Source organism: Lissotriton vulgaris, chromosome 5 (assembly GCF_964263255.1).
Source record: "Lissotriton vulgaris chromosome 5, aLisVul1.2, whole genome shotgun sequence".
NCBI classification, from domain to species: Eukaryota; Metazoa; Chordata; class Amphibia; order Caudata; family Salamandridae; genus Lissotriton; species Lissotriton vulgaris.
In genome coordinates this window covers 869322213-869343464 of record NC_141693.1, presented here as the reverse complement: position 1 = coordinate 869343464, position 21252 = coordinate 869322213, and positions in this window count along the sequence as shown.

The window sequence follows — 21252 nt, the reverse complement described above, 5'->3', positions numbered from 1 at the left end:
CATATATCCTTATTTGAGTGGGTGGCTATTACCTCAAATTTTGCCACTTTGTATTGCAACACATTGTTTTTCTGGCCACAAATTATTGATATCATTGTCACCATATCCAGGTGGTCTCATTGCAAAAGCAAGACATCAATATGATAACGCAGTCAACAAGGCAAAGTCAAAATAGTCGTTTTCGGCTTTGCATAACACCAAAAACATAATACAATAATAACCAATATCACATAAAACAAAATTTGAATATCATGAGATACTTTACAGAAAGACCATACGAGATACACAGTGCAAACACAATCACAAAAAATCAGGTAAGACTCAGTTCAGCCTCCTTTTTTATACCAAACTGGGGAAACAGGTAATAAACTCCTAGGCTAGCCCTCTAGATTTTTTACACCTGGCAGCCATATTGAGAAAAGAGAAAACTCTAAAACACACATCTAGGCTACCTAGAGCTGTAAATAAAATAAAGCATCACAACACTTTCTAAACTTCCGAAACTTGAAAGTTGACTTCTGGTAGATGACAAAGGAACTCTATAAACTGTACAAAAAACATAAAATGAATCAGGGTTTGAGCAGAAGATGTGCTGCAAGGGCAAGCCTAAACACATGTCTCCAACCCATGTAGACTTTCCCAAAAACATAGAAGGTATCATACCTAACCTACCCTGAAATGGTACAGAAGCGACCTCGCCCACCTAGAAAGAGGTAAGGATAAATAAATTGCTGGTACCTCAGGCATAGTAAGTGCTAAACACGTCCTGTCTGAGCTTTTGGTAGACAGTCAACAAGTCAGTGACCCTCAGCCCTCATTACCTGTGACCATAATTAGCGCTCCACTGTCTTTTAGCTAGGTACACGCTCTATAAATACTCCATACATATAAACATACACACATACACCTGCTGATGAGAAATGTGTACACATATCTAGTCCCCGAAACTTTGGTTATCAAACTCTGTGTTTAAATCTGAGTGCCACAGAGACTGAGGTGATAATAGTACATGGAAGAAAGAGGATAACACTGAAGCAAAGGGTATTGCTCATAAAAGTTTTGAAATCAGATCCAAACGTGATACGTTCTAGATGACTTCATGTCCTGTTGATTCTATACTCCGAATTAACATTTGAAAAAAATACAGGTACTTCCGAAACCCCCCAATACTACTAATTATTACCCCTTCTATCCTAGGTGATGGCACCTCATACACAATGGTTGGGAAATGGAAGGCTAACTGGAGGCTTTAAGAAAAAAGACACTGATACAAAAAGTAACTGTAAATGAAGAATATGGGCCAGTCTTTCTGGAGAGAAAAAGGGGGAAAAGGGTGCCTCATATAGGATGTCCAACTTCCCATTATCACTTTGCCAGACACACCACATGTGTGCACCTTATTGTACGAATGGATATACCAGAAGACGCTTGTTGGGGAGTAAGGGTGACTATTAGTCACAAGGTGCATTTGTGGTGTTTAATTCCATAGCTGCATTCTCTAAATGAGTCCATTTTAATAGATATAATTTAGTCAGATAAGGAGTGTGAGTACAGTGTTCTACTTCATATGCGTTCCAATCTTTACCACCAGGGCCAGACTGGCTACCGGGCGTTTTGGAATGCTGCTGAGCTGGGGGCTGATTTTGTTGATGGGGACCTGCGTGTACTGAACTAAATGTGTTTAACTTTAATTATTTCTAAGCACACGTAGGTCTCCATGAACGAAATCAGCCCCCACCGTAGTGAAATCAGCCCCCAGCTCGGCAGCATGCCAAAATGCCCGGTAGTTTGTCCGGGCCTGTTTACCACCTCCTGGTGTAAGAGTTAACTGCTCACAATTGCCACCTTTGGAGAGATATGTTTTCTAAATGAATCACTCTTTTGGCAAATAGAATTAAATAGTCTTCATTGAAACACGAATATTAAACAACAATATGCAACATAATTATAGCCAAGTAAAGTCCTACTATTCTAGGAGCAAAAGAAAAAGTCCCACAATCTACTTCTGCTTTTCAACCATCATATGATAATATTGAGGGAGACTAAAATTAAGCCTGGGCGGAGTTCACAGAGAACTCCGCAAACTGCAAAATAAACTCTGCTGCGCTACGTGGAGCTCCGCAACCTGCGGAGTTTCTTTAGATTAATGCCTTTGCTGTGATTTTCAGTGCCAGGTGCTTGTCCGCACTGTGCAATCATCGCAAACGGCACCCTGCACAGCGCAAACAGGCGCTGCTTCCTTTCTGATGCTCGAGTATATTTTTACTCAAGCAGCAGCTTTCTCAACATGAACGGACGGTTTCTCAATGCAAGCAGTCGCAAGCATACGCGATCACTCACAATGAGGAATCTGACCATCCGCGTTGAAAAATCTCACCGGGAGGTTGATTTCTCACGCTTGCGCTCGACAACTAGATGTTGACAATCGCGAACGATAAAAAATCTTGCTGCCAGGTAGATTTTCCTCGCTTGCCAACTTGACGTTGATGAACTCGATAGAGGGGAAAAACTATGCAACCCCCAGCAAGCAACCTGAGAGCCCTGCAACTCTCACTGCAGGGGCCAGATCGTGCTCCTGCAGTGATCAGTGGCCTGCAGTAAATCCTCCCCGATCTGGATCAGGTTCCTATTGGCCCATTATCGTTCTGTATGTAGGCCTAATTATCACATACAGAATGATAATGACAGCATTTGCTGGGCCTCCTCCTGCCAGAGCCCAGTGCATGGCAAACTGCTTTTGTTTATGGATTCCTGTCACCTCACCAGGGGCCAAGCTCTGGGGTGGGTGGAGGTTTCATTTTGGCGTATGTTACACAGGTGCATTCAATATGCAAACGCAGGTATTTAAGTTTCACTCAGGCACACAACAGATGCAGTGCAATGTTTGCTCAACCTAATATAAACTTATTTTGACTTGAGATTGTGTTTGTTGTCTATTTACTTATGTAAAATTGTGCGACCCCCTCTGATGCGCCTGTAAAATGTACCTTTCCTCTCAAATTTCTGTCCTGAATTTTGACCCTTTGTCCTGACTTTTTACACTCACTGTCCTGAATTTGCACCCATGACGGTTGGTCACCCAACCTGGACCGCTTCTGTCCACCATGAGTATCTGCTGATGCCCATTGCCCACAATGTACCCTGTCCGCCCTTGTTCATTTTTGGAGCAGTCCACTTTCTACTTGCTGCCTGCTGCCCCTCACCCTGCTTGCTCAAGGTCTTAGCATTTTTCATTGGAGGCATTGTCAGCGGCTTCCTCTGGGAGCTGTTGTTTGCCTGTGATTCTTCAGCACCGGAGGTTAGTAGATGGTGGGTAGAAATGTGGGCATCTGGTTACCAGGTGGCTGGCATATGCTGTTTTCGAAGCGTGCTGCACAGAGGTATAAGAAGGTGTGCGTAAGGCTAGGATTTTCCAGCGCAAAGAAGCTGGAGCTTTCATTAATCGCAAAACACACAAGATGATGGGCGGAATGTTGCACAATCATTAATCTACACTTTGGACCCCACCAGCACTTCAGTCTTTGGATGTTGGTAGAAAGCTTAGTGTGGAGTGTTAATAAGAGATAGAGCCTTTTTAAGTCCATGCTAGCACAATGAGTGCAGGCTGAGAATTGCTATATTTTGTTGATGTGCCTAGTTGCTTTGAGCGGTGTCTGCCTGAATCCTTTGAACGTAGGGTTTATGTCTTTGCCCTGCGAGTGCTTGGTGTGTGTCTGGGCCAGTGAGCCCCAAGTATGCCCCTGTGCCCTCTGAGTACAAGATGAATGGCCTGGGCCCTGAGAGCACACAGTCAGGCGCCTAACTCCGGGATTACAAAATGTCTGTGGTCCGTGGGAGCATATGGTGGATCCCTGGAAGAACACAACGCGTCCATGGGCCTTGGAAGCACCAGGTGTAATACACCTGGAACCAGCTATGTATATGTGCGTATTTCAGCCCTAAATTCGGTGTACAAGTGCACCTTAATGACCTTAGAAACTTTTGGATCCAATGTTGCTCATTCTGAGATGTGTTGGCAGCTTATATTTTCGTACATCTTTATTGTAATCGCAACACATAAGGAAAGACAGCACTTGACTGTACATAGTACGTTGAAGGTTTTTTTTTTTAAAAAAGAGGGACACTGGTCCAGCAGGTTATATACCCTTTTACAATTAAAATGTGATAACATCATTTATAGAGCAACAGTTTGCTGGGGCCTGTATCTTTCACATGTTCTAATTTTCTGTATTGATCCTCTTTGAAAGTATGACAGCTAAGGAACAAAGGCATAGCGAAAAAATTAACTACTCCTAGCCAAACAATTTGTCATCAAAGGAAAACCGAGATTGCACTTATTTGATAACCTTGTGCGCATTGTATCTCCAAAACTTTGGTAAAGGGAGGTGCCACGTATATTGGGAGGCAAATAGATGCTTCCTCTCCACCCAGTGAACGGTCTACGTTATTGGGAATCCAACCAATGTTTTTTAAAGCACTCCCTTCCTCAAATGAGCCTTTTTCGAAGCACTTCCAATCTTAGTAGATAAGAGGGGGTGGCGACGATGAATCCTTTATTCTTGTGGTCTGGCTGTAGGTGGTTTGAACTGTTTCCAGGGGGAATACTGGTTTTACCTTGGATCGCCCAGAGCCTCAGATACTGATTCATTCCAATTAAAAAACTAAATTATACTGGAGTTCTGGACTTTTTGGTTCCGTCCAGAGGTGTCAGGGAACAACACCCAAAGACCCCGGAGTTCCACCTGCCTTGGTGCGCAAATGAACAGAAACACGGGCTTCTCGATGGTGGCGTCAAAGACCAAAGGTTTATTACTGCAGGGACACAGAAATCACAGAATCTACACACGGGCAGAGACTAGGAGACTGTTCGATTTGTACATTGATGGTTGCTCCTTATATACCAAAAATTGTGCTTCAGGCAAATATTTCACATGTCAGTACATTCCCAAACCTTTGTGTCTTAAACAATAAATATTTGGCGTTACACAGGAACTGTCGATAATATCTGATGCCTAACATCACGAAGAGGGGTTCCCACTAGTCCATCACAATCCCTTGTCAATATTGCATTCAAGTGCCGGACCGCCTCATCGTAAAGTTCGTTACCTCCCCCTAATAAAGGCCCAGAAGGAAAGGAGCAGAGCCAGGTGCAGAAGATAGAAAAACGGGATAAGAGATGTTTGTGGGTTGTAAATGGGCAAGGCTACCAGTTTCGGCCGCCTAATCATGATCAGGACAATGGACAGGAAAACCAGTTCAGGTGGGCTGGCCTCGGGCAGAGGAGGCAGCCTTTGTTGAGTCATGCAGCTTCAGCGTGATCTGGTTTAAGGCGTACGTGTCATGAAAGAGGTGAATCTCCGGCTAGGACTACGTGTCCTTAATCGAAATGAAGTGATCAGAGGTTATTGCATATGTGAGGGCAAGAAACACAAAATGGCTGCCATGATCTAAGATGGATGCCATGGGGAGATCAGAAATGTGTTCATAACAGGAGTGCTCTTGCTCGTTTCGTAGCGAAAACACCAGGATATGCTAAATGGATCATTTGCGGTTCGCTGATACTAATTTTATGTATTTCCGACAAACTTGAAAACACGGGTTCAAATCGTCATGGAACCTCAGACCCTCCTTTTGCCCTTACATAGGCAATTACTCAGTCTATGTCAGAATCTAGTTCTATGCTCATCAGGTCAGTGACATGTTGTTGTATCATCATCCTTTCTCGTGCCTTTTCTCCAAACGCAGGTGGTTTCCTAAAACAGGTTGCAGCACAAAAGCTACACAGGGCTGGACCACACTGGATAATCAGGCAGCATGAGAAGAGGAATACTAAGATGACACCAATGACCATAAGAACCTTCCATCCCCATGCTGAGATCAGAGTCCAAACCCACTCCATAAAGGACCAGTTTCCCTTGTCTACATGTATAGAGTCGGAAATCTTGTGTAGCTTAGAGATCGCCTCATAAACTGTTGGAGCATTATTAGGAATAAAGACACAGCAGCTCGATTGGATCATTCTGCATACCCCACCTCGGTCTGCAAGGATAACGTCTAAAACCATACGGTTTTGCAACGTCATGAGTCTGTCCGCTTGAAGCTCAGCTGTCAGGTTGCTAAGGGCACCAGCAGTTTCGGTAATAGTAGATTCAACTACCCGTGTTAGCTGACGTATGTTTCTACTATTGGCCATAGGCCCCCAAAACGGAAGGAAGCCTTTGAAGAAGTCTCCAGCTTCCTGACCAGCAGTATCTTCTTTGCTGAAGACACCTCTTGCTACTCTGGTTCTGTGGTAATCAGATGAAGCAGTGTATGTTGGAGGCAACAATCGAGCAATATAGCATGAACCTGAAAAGTCTGCAGGCAACCATGTATAAGCTCGGTCTCGACAAATGAAATAGGTACCCCTAGCAGTAAGGAAGGCAGGGGAAGAGTTAGCCGGAAACACATAAGTCTCAACGCACTCACTCCTCCCTAGCTGAGCTCTCGGATTTCTCCCATTACCTTGCAAACAGACCTGACCTCGGTGAGGTACGACCCAGATTGGAGTTGAGCTTTTACGATTGCTTTCTCCTAAACTAAGGCGATACTCTGAAGTATTCCAACTCAAATACACTCGTAGTTCGTCTCTAGGGTATGATGGAGTATTATTGACATCCTTGATCATGTCAATAATTCCCTGGACTAAAGCTTTGTTGGCAGAGTTATATTTAGTGGAACGTGGTGGACGCGGAGGATAGGTCTCAAGGGCATAAGAAAAGATGGTTTGAAGGGCCTGAAATGATCCATTGTAGCTGAAAGGCAAAACCAGATAGGGAATGCCTTTATCCATAGTGTGAGGTATCAAGCCACACACCCAGCAGTTTGTAGTGTTAACTACCAGTTGGTGTTGGTGCAAGAGCTGTACAAAAGTGTTGTTAATGAACTCTGTACGTCGGGCTTGCTCATGTTCAGGAAACGAGTGAAAAGAGTGTATAGAAGAAACAGTAGAAGTAACAGGATCAAGGGGAGGTACTGTAGTAACTGGCACAAAAATCAGATTTATACTAAAGACGATTCCACCCACCAATGTTGCTAAAATAATCAAAAATGTAACGGCACATTGCATCAAAAAGCATTTGCTACGAAGAATTTTGTACAGTCTGTTTCTGCGAACATAAATCACATTTTCTCGTTGCAGCGCAGGAAGCTCCATCTTCTACAATCCGCTCGCGACCACTGATGATGTGTACGTAGATGAAAATGCCTCTGTCAGCCCTGGGAGTTCCCAGAACCAACAGAAAGATCGACCTTGTGTCAGACCCCTGCAAATTCAAACTAGGCACACAGCCACGACCCTACGGCTACCCAGACGGCAAGGCAATTAAAAAAAACAAACAATAGCAAACTTCCTGGCTGAAGGCAAATGTTCAATATATCAAAAAAATCACAATATGCAGTTGCCTGCTTTATTTGTCCGTTTTGCGTTTTCTCAAATTGTATTTCTGTTTCGCAGGTATCGTCTGATCGGAAAATAGTGTATCATTAGCAGCTGTTGTAGTGTTTAAGTTCGCAGATAGCAAAGTGTCTTCTGATGCTGGAGACAAATGTTCAGTGTTCAAAAGAGTTTTCTCAGGAGGAGAGTCAGGTTTCAAAGTGTCAGTAATCAAATCGGCATCGCTGAAAGGGATAAATTTCGGGGTGATTTCAGATTCGGAGGCACCAATTCCCTTCTTCACCCAGTCGTCGTAAGGCAGCGGCAACGGAACACGCTTTACGTGAGAAGCGTGAATCCAGTGCTTGCGGCCAGCAACACGTACGGCTGTCCTCGTTGCCAGCAGGACCTGGAAGGGGCCGATGTAGCGAGGCTGAAGATTCTTTGTCCTCGCGAAGTTTCTGACCACCACTTGGTCGCCGGGTTTCAGTTGATGCCCTGGACTCTCCGGAGGCTTTGGTAGTGCATCGAAAACCTGTTGATGAATAAGACTCAATTTAGCAGTCAAGTCGTAAAGGTAGTCTATCAACATAGGATATTCCAACTGTCTGAACTCCCTTGGTCTTGGCACCCCCCAAATATTAGCAGGACGACCAAATACAATCTCGTAAGGGCTAAGCCCCACTCGAGAATGTACAGTCGCTCTTGTGGATAACAGAGCCAAAGGAAGTGCGTCTGGCCAAGCCAAACCTGTGGATGCTTGTATCTTAGCTATCTTCAGCTTGAGGGTGCCATTATAACCCTCCACTAAACCAGCTGACTGGGGATGGTTCGCACTATGAAATTTTTGTTTCAAACCTAGGCCTGCACATACACTCTGCATAACTTTCCCTATAAACTCACTTCCGTTATCTGACCATACAATCCGTGGCATACCGAATCTAGGGAAATATTCTTTGAGAAGAATTTTGGCAGTTGATAAGGCGGTATTGTCTTTCAGTGGGTATGCTTCTATCCACCTGGAAAAAGCACAAACCACCACCAAGACGTATTTCAAATTATTACAGCGTTCCATGTGAATGAAATCTAACTGAATCACTTCAAAGGGACAGGAAGGAGGAGCGAAATGACCAGCTGGAGTTGGAGTTCCCTTGCCAGGGTTATGCATCAAACACACCATACAATTTTTCACCACTCTCTCTGCACACTTACTGATCCCATCATTCTTCCAGACCGGAGCCAACATCTTACAGATACCTTTAGAACTTATATGCGCTACTCCGTGCGCCATTGTCACTACTGCAAGCACATACGCATCCGGCAACATCCAACGTTGCTGCTCTGTCAGATCAATCCAACATCCATTCGAGTCCAACTTGCCCGTATTTTCTCTCCATACACGTTTCTCTTCCTCAGTTGCTTCTCTCTGAATCTCCTTCACACTTTCCATTGTATCTTCACACATCCCAGACTCAGCGATCCATCTTGCAGACGTTGCAACATACATTCTACTCATCACATCTCTAGCTGTCTGTTTAGCAATTTCATCAGCAAAAGCATTCCCACGTCCAACATCATCCGTGATTGCTTTATGAGCACTGCACTTTACAATTGCAACTTCAGTTGGCAAGGTTAGAGATTCCAACAAGTCGTTAACTAGCTGACCATGTTGAATCTTAGTCCCATGGGACGTAATGAAACCTCTTTCTCTCCACAACCGGCCAAAACTATGGGCCACGCCAAATGCGTACTGACTATCTGTGAACACATTCACTCTCTTTCCCTCAGCTAAAACACATGCTCTCGTTAGAGCTATTAATTCTGCAGCTTGGGCAGAATTCTGACTCACTCTTGCAGTCTCCACAATCGTCTTCAAAGTCGTCACCGCGTAAGCAGCAGTCACATCACCATTCTCCAATTTAAAACATGACCCGTCCACATACAGCGTACCATCCGGATCGGGTAACGGAGTATCTTTCAGGTCAATGCGTCCTTTTGTCTCTTCCTCCGTTTTAAAACAGCAGTCATGTGGCTCAGAATCACTCGACTCTTGATCAGTCGGCAACAGCGTTGCTGGATTCAATACATTACACCTTTTGATCTGAATATGACTCGCTAGTAGTGTTAGCTCGTAACCAGATAATCTCGCACTGGTAAGGTGTTGTGTCTTCGTTCGGTTCATGAGTGTATCCACTGCATGAGGAACCATGACCACTAGCATGTTGTTCATCACCAAACCAGCAGATTGCCGAATGGAAGCCGCAGCTGCCGCTGTAGCCCTCAAACAACTAGGCAACGCTCTAGCTACCGGATCTAATGTTGATGAGAAATACGCACAAGGGCGTTGTTTATCACCAAACTTCTGTGTCAGGACACTCAACGCGCAACCTTCTCTCTCGTGAACGTAGAGCGTGAATGGTTTACTGTAATCAGGTGTACCCAATACAGGAGCTGAACACAAGGCTTTTCGTAATTCGGTAAAGCTCTCTTGACATTCATCAGACCATGGCACCGGACTCGGAACATTTTTCCCAGTCAAAGCTACCAATGGTTTCGCTAAAAGAGAAAAATTTGGAATCCACTGCCTACAGTAGGAGGTAATACCTAAAAAGGCACGTACTTCTCTCTGTGTGCGTGGAACACTCATTTGCGTAATTGCTTTTATTCTTTCTGGGGTCAACTTCCTTCCCTCCTTTGACAAGAGATGACCTAGGTAGGTCACTTCTTGGCAGCAGTATTGCATCTTGGAAGGTGATACTTTGTGATTCAAATCAGACAAATGATGTAACAATGATACTGTAGCTGCTTTGCAAGTTTCCTTGTCATCGGCAGCCACTAAAAGATCATCTACGTACTGTACTAGGGCAGAACCTGGAGGAAGGACAAAAGAATCTAGCTGACTTTTTAATGCTTGACTGTAAATAGATGGACTCTCACAGTAGCCTTGTGGAGCGCGTTTAAATCTGAAGCTTCGACCTCCTAGACAGAAGCCAAAAATATCCCTGCTTTCCTCGGCTATCGGAACGCTGAAAAAGGCATTCTTCAAGTCGATGACTGAGAACCAATTGGCTGTAGCAGGAATCAATGTTAACAAGGCAGTAATGTCTGGAACCACAGGAAACTGTGGAACCACAATCTTATTAACTTCTCTAAGGTCTATGACAAACCTATATACTGGAGGCTTCGTAGGATCAGTTCGTTTCAGGATTGGCAATACGGGACTATTACAAACATTTCCTCGAGTTTCTTCAACCACACCTTTCTTAATCAAATCTTGCACAATCAATAAAAGTGCACGTTCTCCTTCACTCGATATTTTATATTGGGGAATTCTGGGAAATTTTACATTTGCTTTCAAAGTTACTACATACGGTGGTATTTCTAAAAGGCCTACATCATTAGGACCAGTCGCCCAAAGAGAATTAGGGAGTGAGCGCAGCTCTGGCGGGAGTGCGTCCATTGACAAGTACATCGGAGAAGTGAGTCTTTTACCCAAAGTAAGCTGTACTCCTTCCGGAGAACAGTACAATGTCGCATATAGTCGTTTTAACAAATCTAAACCAAGCAGATTTTCATTACAACCTGTCGTCAAAATCAAGGGTGCTTTCAATTGGCATGGTCCAACAGAAATAGACAAAGGATTAGATATCGGGTTGTAAACAGGGGCGCCTGAAAAACCTATGGAAACATTTGTTGAGCCAGACAAAGGTGCGCCAGGGAGTTTCGCATGAATTATAGAACTTTTTGCGGCACCAGTATCCAACAGAAACGGTTCGACTACACCTGATGTTGCTACTGCGACATAAGGCCCACTCTGATCCACTGGAACTGATACTACTCCCTCTCTCTGTCCATGGCTGTCCTAGTACCCATTTTGCTGGAATCCCTCATCAACTTCACAATAATCCTCAACAAGATATTGCTGAGATCTATTCTGTTGAGCTGACTGTACGTTTCGTTGATCAAAGTGATTAGAGGGACGATCATTCGTTTGCGGAGCCATAGCACCTCGCCCTCGACCTCTAGAATTCTGCGCAAAACCACCACGACCTCTCTGAGCTGCTGCTGCTGCGTTATTTTGCGCTAAAATCGGACATTCATTCTTGTAGTGGCCCTCTTTCTTACAGTACGCACACTGATTCCACTGATATTGAGGCCTGGTTGAACTATAATCTGTCCTCTGATACGAATTCTGTTGCATATTAGTCTGGTTCGTGCGAGGCGGATACGCCTGCTGTAAAAGAACTTTAGTCTTTAAATCTTTCGTTTTCTTCTCTGATTTCTCCTTTTCCTCTTTATCCCTATTTTCGTAGTACTGCGCAGTCGCAAGTATTTGCGCAGTTGTGGAAACAGCCCACGCACTCTCTGAATCCTTTAATTTATTGCATAATTCAGGTAACAAATTATGCACAAATTTATCGACAAACAATCTCTGTCCTCCTTCAGTGCTCATATCCTGACCACTATGGTCTACAAAAGTCTCTTCGAACCTCGTGAAGAAGTCGGAGACACTTTCATCTTTCTTTTGCTTGCATGCGGATAATTTATCCCAATTAACACGCAACGCAGGCATCAGAGTTTTCATTAAGTCAATTATTCTACCTGGAAGATTAGCAATTAGGGGTTCGGGTTTTGCACCACCCGTTTGCTGACCATCTGCTGCAGTGATAGCTGCCCAATCACCACCTAAAGCTGCTTGATGATCCTCTCTACGAATTTTAGCCCACACTGGTTGTGGAACTACATTGCCAAATAGCATGTCGATGTCTGCCAAATTCATTATACAAGCTTCAACTGTCTGTGTCAATTCCTTGTAATATCCGGCCGGATTCTTACGCGGATCTGGTAAGGCCTGTTTCACTGCTAACACTTCAGCTCGCTTCCATGGAATGTGTATCCACACTCGTTGGAACTGTGCTGGAGCAGCTACAATACCAGCGTTATGATCAGCTTGCACAGCTTCGCGCCAAATTGGAGGAACCTCCCTCATAGGATATTGGCGACTTAGCTTCATTTTACCTTTCTCTAAATCTCTCGGCGAACGAAGAGATGGATCATTCCTAAAACTCAAAATAAGTTCCATCGCTTCTTTTATATTATCACCCACTATCATTCCTGCAGCAAACTCTTTTTGCACCTTAATTAAATCCTCCAAGTCTGATTCAACATCATCTTCCTCTATCTCCTCACGTAACAATGAGCACATCTCATCAAAGACGTATCGTTGCGTTGGTTCTTTCCACTGCATAAACGTATCTAATACATCTCTCGTATTATATCTTCTAACTTTCGTAATCCATCTGAGAGCCGTGGAATCTAAAACTCCCCGTTCTTCAGTACTTGGTAGCTGACTACGTCTCTGAACTGAATCAGAAGTAGGAGTCTTAATTAAGGATTTATATAAAGGAGACAGAATATTAGCAACAGAATCAGTTATTTTTCGACGTACAGAAAGTGGAGTTAATACACTTGCAGACGTAGAGAACACAGTAGAGGTAGGAACAGATTGCGAAGCAGTAGGAGTATCGATGAAAATAGTTTGTGAAGTAGTAGGTGTAAGCGAGACAGATACAGGTATAGAAGTCGGCAACCCAGGAAGAGGAGGAGCCGTAGGAACATTCACATTAATTACAGGAGGTACAGGAACTAGATTCTGAGGAACAAGAACACCAGGTTGTCCAGCAACCGGCAATTGAACATTCGGTACAAGTTGAGCCGCAGCACCTTGTGCGTACGGTGGAGGTGAGCGTAACAGATAGGACAACAGAGGATCGTTTTCGGGATCCTCCAGTATCTTAGCTGTTTTCGATGGCAAGGCAGGGTAGCACTTGTCAATCGCTAAATTATGCTCTCTAATTGCTACATCTATAGCCTTTTCGCACTCATTATCTTGCAGTTGTTTAGTTGCTTGCTCTAGAGTTAACTCTTCTTGCTCTTTTTGTTCTTTCTTCAACCTTTTCATTTCTCTCTGTTTAGATTCTTTTCGCCAGTAACGGAAAGAATCAAACATTGCCGGCCGGGCTTTCTTACTAAACAGTTTCGCTTCTAAATTATCAAGGATCTCGGGTTCAAAACTACCATGTAGTGGCCAACTAAGGACACCATCCTTCTTACAGTAACGGACCCACACCTCGTTATAGGATATAGGACCCACTCCAAATTTGCAATATAGGTCATAAAGGGGAGTCCCAATTGGAGGAACCAAACAAGAATCCTCCAATCGTGAGTCATTGTTGCAACCAAAACAAGACAACATTTTCCGACTTACCATTTTCAGTCTGGAACACAAAACAAACAAAACACGAAACAGATATGTGCACTTGCAAGAACTTAGGCCTACCAAAACCAAACTAATGTATCGATACCCAAACTGAACCAAAATAGATTATCGTAACCAGAACAACTAGTGATAATCTTACGAAACCAAACCAAACCAAGAACCGATCAAGGATTTTTAACAATCCTCACAAAGTAACCAGCTAGCTATCACTAAATACTTAACTGAGGCACTGAAGACGTCACCAAGGAGAAACCCGTCACGTTTCGCTGTACTAAGGCTGCACCTCGGGTCCAAGACAGGGCGATGGTCAAGGCAACGGCCCACTGCAGCCGTCCTGAACGGGAACCCTCGTGGAAGAGAACTTCAGGGCCACTTTTGCGATATGCCGGGATCGATGAAGTGGGGCGCCTCCCTCAGGAATCTTCACACGAAGCTTCTCGAACTCTTCAGGCTTTTGGACCGGTACCGAATGACGTCGCCCCACGTTGGGCGCCAATTGGAGTTCTGGACTTTTTGGTTCCGTCCAGAGGTGTCAGGGAACAACACCCAAAGACCCCGGAGTTCGACCTGCCTTGGTGCGCAAATGAACAGAAACACGGGCTTCTCGATGGTGGCGTCAAAGACCAAAGGTTTATTACTGCAGGGACACAGAAATCACAGAATCTACACACGGGCAGAGACTAGGAGACTGTTCGATTTGTACATTGAGGGTTGCTCCTTATATACCAAAAATTGTGCTTCAGGCAAATATTTCACATGTCAGTACATTCCCAAACCTTTGTGTCTTAAACAATAAATATTTGGCGTTACACAGGAACTGTCGATAATATCTGATGCCTAACATCACGAAGAGGGGTTCCCACTAGTCCATCACAATCCCTTGTCAATATTGCATTCAAGTGCCGGACCGCCTCATCGTAAAGTTCGTTACCTCCCCCTAATAAAGGCCCAGAAGGAAAGGAGCAGAGCCAGGTGCAGAAGATAGAAAAACGGGATAAGAGATGTTTGTGGGTTGTAAATGGGCAAGGCTACCAGTTTCGGCCGCCTAATCATGATCAGGACAATGGACAGGAAAACCAGTTCAGGTGGGCTGGCCTCGGGCAGAGGAGGCAGCCTTTGTTGAGTCATGCAGCTTCAGCGTGATCTGGTTTAAGGCGTACGTGTCATGAAAGAGGTGAATCTCCGGCTAGGGCTACGTGTCCTTAATCGAAATGAAGTGATCAGAGGTTATTGCATATGTGAGGGCAAGAAACACAAAATGGCTGCCATGATCTAAGATGGATGCCATGGGGAGATCAGAAATGTGTTCATAACAGGAGTGCTCTTGCTCGTTTCGTAGCGAAAACACCAGGATATGCTAAATGGATCATTTGCGGTTCGCTGATACTAATTTTATGTATTTCCGACAAACTTGAAAACACGGGTTCAAATCGTCATGGAACCTCAATACCCTTTGACAAGTTGATTCGCCAAGGGCAACAATAGCAAGATGCTTACTTTTACATGTACCTTGTTCGTTGAGTTTTATTGCTTTTGACGCAGGAAAATCGTGCTGTATTAACAGCTAAATCAATTTCATATTGCCTGCTGAATTTCATTATTCTTTGTCCAGTACGACTCTATTTATGATCTTGTGAAGCACTGGGGTCTATTTCACGTCTTAGGCTACACCTTTAGTTAAATAGGTAACATCTCTTCAATAAGGCTATTATTTATGCTTTTAAGGCGACAACCAGTTCAGAGCTCCCCAATCTACTTTGTCCTGCTTAAAGCACTGCCAGTGACCCTGGTGGAAGTTCGAGCTGACCATTTACAAATGGTAACTACTGGATCTAGTTGCTCCTGGTGGATTCTGGACAGCTAATGAGCTTCTTCTGTTTGGCTGTCCTGAATGACTTATCACAAATCAAGTATCACAAAAGTGATATCGTAAGTGATATCATGAAAGTCGGGTTTCCTTCTGCAAGTGAAGGACGTGCGACATCTAGAGGTTTCGCAAGATGTATGAAGCTGGATTGTATTCTTTGTTCAGCTTGTGAACGATTGTCAAGTCAGATGCCACCTCCTTGATCTGATATGCCAGTTAGGCTTTAGGGTTACCATAGAGGCTGGTGGTCTGTAACAAAGGTCACTAGTTTGCCAGGTAGAACATTTATGGTGTTCACATGTCAACTCACTACTAAACTCTGCTTGCCCCTTTGAGAGCATATACACTCAGTACCTACTATGCATGTTCCTCACTCACTCTCGCACAGGCTTGGTTTGTTCTATAACCACAGCAGACCTTGTATCAAGCACAGCCAAAAATCAAAATAGGCCATGTATTCAGCATCATTATTGATTTTCCGGGATGCATAGTAGCAACAGAGGACCATTCATACATGTTGCCCGGTTTGTTAGATTCTTGGAGAATCACGCTTGTGGTATACAAGTCCTGATGTAATGCATGCAGTAGTTCATCATAGCCAGAAATTATTCATATCCCGACATTTACCAGTATAGGCATGTCCTTTAGTGCATTCATGTTTTCAGGATATGGCAGCATGACTTTTTTTCTGAGAAAATATGACCAAATAACTTCTGAATTGTAGTGGTTCAACTTGAGTCGCACTTCCTCTAGTGTGATACATACATCCCGAAGGACATGGGCAAGGCTTTCGTTAGTCTGTCCAAACAACAGGATACCATCACTGTAGCGTAAAATAGTTTGTAATGGTTTGATTGTCTTCCTCATCGCTCCTTGAAGGATTTTATCTCCTGATGATATGCCAAAAGTTGAGCTTATATTGGTATTTATGAGCTATGTTGAAAATGATGTCATGAAGTGTGAATGAGGATCAAGCTCCTGTTGAAGACCTGATATTGAATCAGTTTGATTCACTTGATGCGTATCTAGTTATCAATGCATGTACTTGAATGACTCTTTATCTCAATGGTCGAGCTTGGCACTCGCATGAGGCACACACTAGCAAATTGATTTATATCCTTCTTGGTAACTACTAGGATGGATGAACCCCTAAAGATAGGTTTGTAGATAATTTAGTTATGTCCCTCCTCAAATGACTGGTCCTTTCCTCTTCTACTTGTTGTCCTAGGTGAACAGGCAACCTTTGATGCTTGTTACTACTACTGTACCCACTGCTGCATGTTGTGTATGTCCTTAAATTTATTTAGGCCTGAAACATATGAAATGTTCCTGGTATCCAGTGTCTGGAATAAGGGTTGAATGTCTTGGCCAAGATGCAATTAAGATGGGTCATTATGTTGCTGATAACGGACGCGAATCCTGCTTTTATGAATCAGCCACCAACCAGGAAATGGATGTTGGGCGATACCGAGGGTAAGAAGCAATGGAGTAATAGTGCGCCGGTGCTTTACCACCCCATTGGCGGTATTACACCCAACTAGTCTAGCGGAGATAGCACTCCGCTGATATCCAGCTGCACCATTCGGGGAGACCTTCGTAGACAGGACACGGTGAGACCCTTACTGGGATACTAGCTGAGTCTGTATTCTTAATGTATGAGATGTAAATGCCCTGGAATGCAATAGGATTGCATAGGAGTATCTTGGAGAAGTGCACAGATTCTAGCTGGCTCATATTCTTCTTCGCAGACCCCTGGTGAGTTGATATGTGGGACTTTGTGCTTTTGGGGGGATGCTGCTCCCCTACGGAGATGGGGAAATCCAGAGGTAAACAACCGGGAGTACCTCAAAAACAAGAAGAACCTGTATCAGTTCAAAAGCAGTCGGAGGTCCACCAGGCGATGATTGAAAATCCAGTCCAGCAACAGTTAGCTCAAATCCTAGAGGCTATCGCGGACACTAAAGAAACGCTTTCTCAGGACATAAGTAATGTGGCAGTGGGGCTGGGTCTTCTGAGAGCAGAACATACCAAGCTGGCAGAAAGGGCGATGCAGAATGAGATGACATTGGCGGAACTGGCACCGGCACAACTGTCTTTAACTACACAGATGGGGATTTTGTCTTACAGTCCATGTATTAGAGAAGAGAGCTGAGGACACCGAAGGACGAAACTGCAGGAATAATATTAGGGTCCTAGGCCTGCTGGAGGGAGTGGAAGGTGCCAATATGATTACATACCTGGAGGTTCTGGCTCCGAGACGTGGTGGCGCCAGAGGGTCTATCTCAGTTCTACACTTTAGAAAGGGCCCACTGAGTTCCTGCTCGTCCCCAGCAACAGGAAGACCTCCACGCCCTGTAGTAGCTAAACAGCTACATTTCAAGGACAGGGACTTACTATTGTAAAAAGCACGTACGGATGGCCCCCTTCACGGTGGACAGCAGTAAGGTGTCCTTGTTCCCTGATTACACCCTGGATGTTCAGCGGCTGCGCACCTCCTTCCTTGCGGTTAAAAAAGCATTGCACAATGGAGGAATTCAATACTCCTTGATGGTTCCGGCTCACCTACGGATCATACTAGATGGGCGGACACACCTCTGTGAAGACCCTAAGGAGGCATGGGATTGGATTCAAAATGATAAGATTGGTCCTCTGCCTGCAACGAAAGTTCAGATGGCCCTTCCTGGAGGACAAGAATCAAAGAAGAACCAACGGAGACGGCCGTGATGTAGCCCTTCACAAAAGCCATGTTCCTCACAAACGGAGAAGGAGAGGGCAGAGGCATTACAGGTGGTAACAACAATGCAGCAGGGCCACACAACGTGACAGCAAATTGAGGCATATTTCCGCCTCAAACCATATGCACTGCATTTGTGACGCCTACTCGGCTCCCGGTTCCAATTTTTATCCATCAGTTCATCCATCTAATCTGATTAATCCATGCTTTAACTTCAAAAAAATTTCATATATTCATTCAATGTTCCACTTGCGGGGTTTATATGGCGATTTCCCAAACTTCTGATGATTAAACTGTGCCCATCCAAGCCTCTAGTTTATACACGACAGATGCCAAGGTTCATTCAAAGCAGTGTTTTATTTAAAACCCAATGCATTTCGGGCGGGATACGCCCTTCGTCAGGGGACACTGCTTTGGAGATTAAAACACGCTCGGTTCCCACCTCAAAAAAAATGAGATTTTGTGAGGTGGGAACCGAGCGTGTTTTAATCTCCAAAGCAGTGTCCCCTGACGAAGGGCGTATCCCGCCCGAAATGCATTGGGTTTTAAATAAAACACTGCTTTGAATGAACCTTGGCATCTGTCGTGTATAAACTAGAGGCTTGGATGGGCACAGTTTAATCATCAGAAGTTTGGGAAATCGCCATATAAACCCCGCAAGTGGAACATTGAATGAATATATGAAATTTTTTTGAAGTTAAAGCATGGATTAATCTGATTAGATGGATGAACTGATGGATAAAAATTGGAACCGGGAGCCGAGTAGGCGTCACAAATGCAGTGCATATGGTTTGAGGCGGAAATATGCCTCAATTTGCTGTCATGTACTTAGGTGCCACCTGGGCAAGGCACTTTACCAGATTGCACGCAGTCTTTCTTTATAATGGATTAGTTGGATAAGATTCGATAATTGGAGTGCACCCTGTAACCCCGCTTTGCAGGGCCACACAACACCATCAGAAGGAGACACTAGCTTGGAAAAAGGTTCTGGTGGTTTGACACAGACACGCCCCACAGCGGAAGTGTGAAGTTACCACATGTCACCCCAGGCACTGCTGATGAAATTGCTTGAGTGAACACATGCTGCTACCTTGGCTTGCCTTGCTCCTTTCCTTTTCCTATCCCTGCGACATTTTCTGCTATTTGTTTCCACGCACTGCAGTATTTCTTCTGTATCTGGTTTGACAACTGGGCACTTAAGATATTAAGTGGGGGCGACAGAGTTCACCCCTGGGTGAGGGAGACCTTACCAACCAGGGCTGGTTCACTTTTGAGCACTATTGATACCACTGGAAGACCATATCTGGTAGCACCTGTGCCCCCGTTCCTCTGTAGCTACTAGAGAACCTTGTGTATTTAGCATAATCCGGATAGGGATGTGTTTTCCAGTACGTGTCCTGGGGAGGGGGAGTTAGGGATTTAGGTGGTTGTTAATTGGGTATAGGCGTGTCACATTAGACGAACTGGCAGGGAGGTGTTTACGAATGCAATATGGGTTCCCTATCTGATTTAAAATGCATTTCGTGGAATGTGCGGGGGATGCATTCAATGTTGCGGCACCACAAAATTCATCCAATCTTAATTCGCAGGGGGGTCCAGATAGCATTTCCCCAGGAGACTCACATAACAGCACAGGAAGGAGCGGCCCTACAATGCAGGTGGCAAGTACAAGCCTTTTACACCAATTACCCGGCGTTTGTACGGGGAGTACTGATTTGGATAAGGGCGGGGGTTCCTTTCCAATGCGTGGAATGATTTACAGACCCAGAAGGACTATATGTAGTGGTCACTGGGAGGTTAGATGGTAGAGACATAGTACTGGGAAACATTTATGCCCCCAATACGGAGCAACCTGCATTTTTTTCACAGCTCTCTGGGAAGTTGGCACCTATAGTAACAGGATCAGTACTACTAGGGGGCGACTTTATTTGTATCCCTGACGTGGTCCTGGATCGTTCCCAACCTCCGCTCCCTGATACACCCATCCACAAAATAGCGAAAGCTAGAAGAGACTGGCAACAACGGTGGGGCTTGGTAGACACTTGGAGGGCGCAGCACCCGGGGTTCAGGTTTACTCATTTTCTCTGCTCTCCACGAACAACATGTTCGCCTGGACGCTGTTCTCTGCTCCCCCGATGTACACAAGGGGTACAGAGTAGTGAATTTCTTATTAGGACTTTATCGGATCATAACCCAATCGGATCACTGACATAATATAGAATACCAAAATATAGACTTACCAAAATATTGTTGACAAAATATAGAATGCAAAAATATCGAATTCCTATCTACAAACAGGTAAGTACAAAAATTTCGAATCATAAATATTGTTGTAAAAAATATGGTAAGTCAAAATATCTATTTTTTTTAAATGTCTTAAAAGTAATTTAAAATTAATGAAATAATAAAAATAATTAACTAAAACATACATAAAAATACCTAAATAACCCTAAAATTAATAAATAACTAATTTAAGTAAAAAAAATTGAACATACAATTTTCTTTTTTAATACATATATATATTAACGTAATATTGATAACAAATATACAATATTTTTACCGTATGATAGAGGGAGGGTAACATTTACTATTACCACTCCAGTGAGTGCAACAGTAGGGAAAGCATTGGATAGCGTAGGGGTAAAAATTACTATTCCCACACCAGTGAGTGCAACAGTAGGGAAAGCGTTAGAAAGCGGGAGGGTAAAAATTACTATTCCCACTCCAGAAAGTGCAACAGTAGGGAAAGCATTGGATAGAGTAGGGGTAAAAATTACTATTCCCACTCCAGAGAGTGTAACAGTAGGGAAAGCGTTGGATAGCTTAGGGTTAAAAATTACTTTTCCCACTCCAGAGAGTGCAACAGTAGGGAAAGCGTTGGATAGCGGCAGGGTAAAAATTACTATTCCCACTCCAGATAGTGCAACAGTAGGGAAAGCGTTGGATAGCGGGAGGGA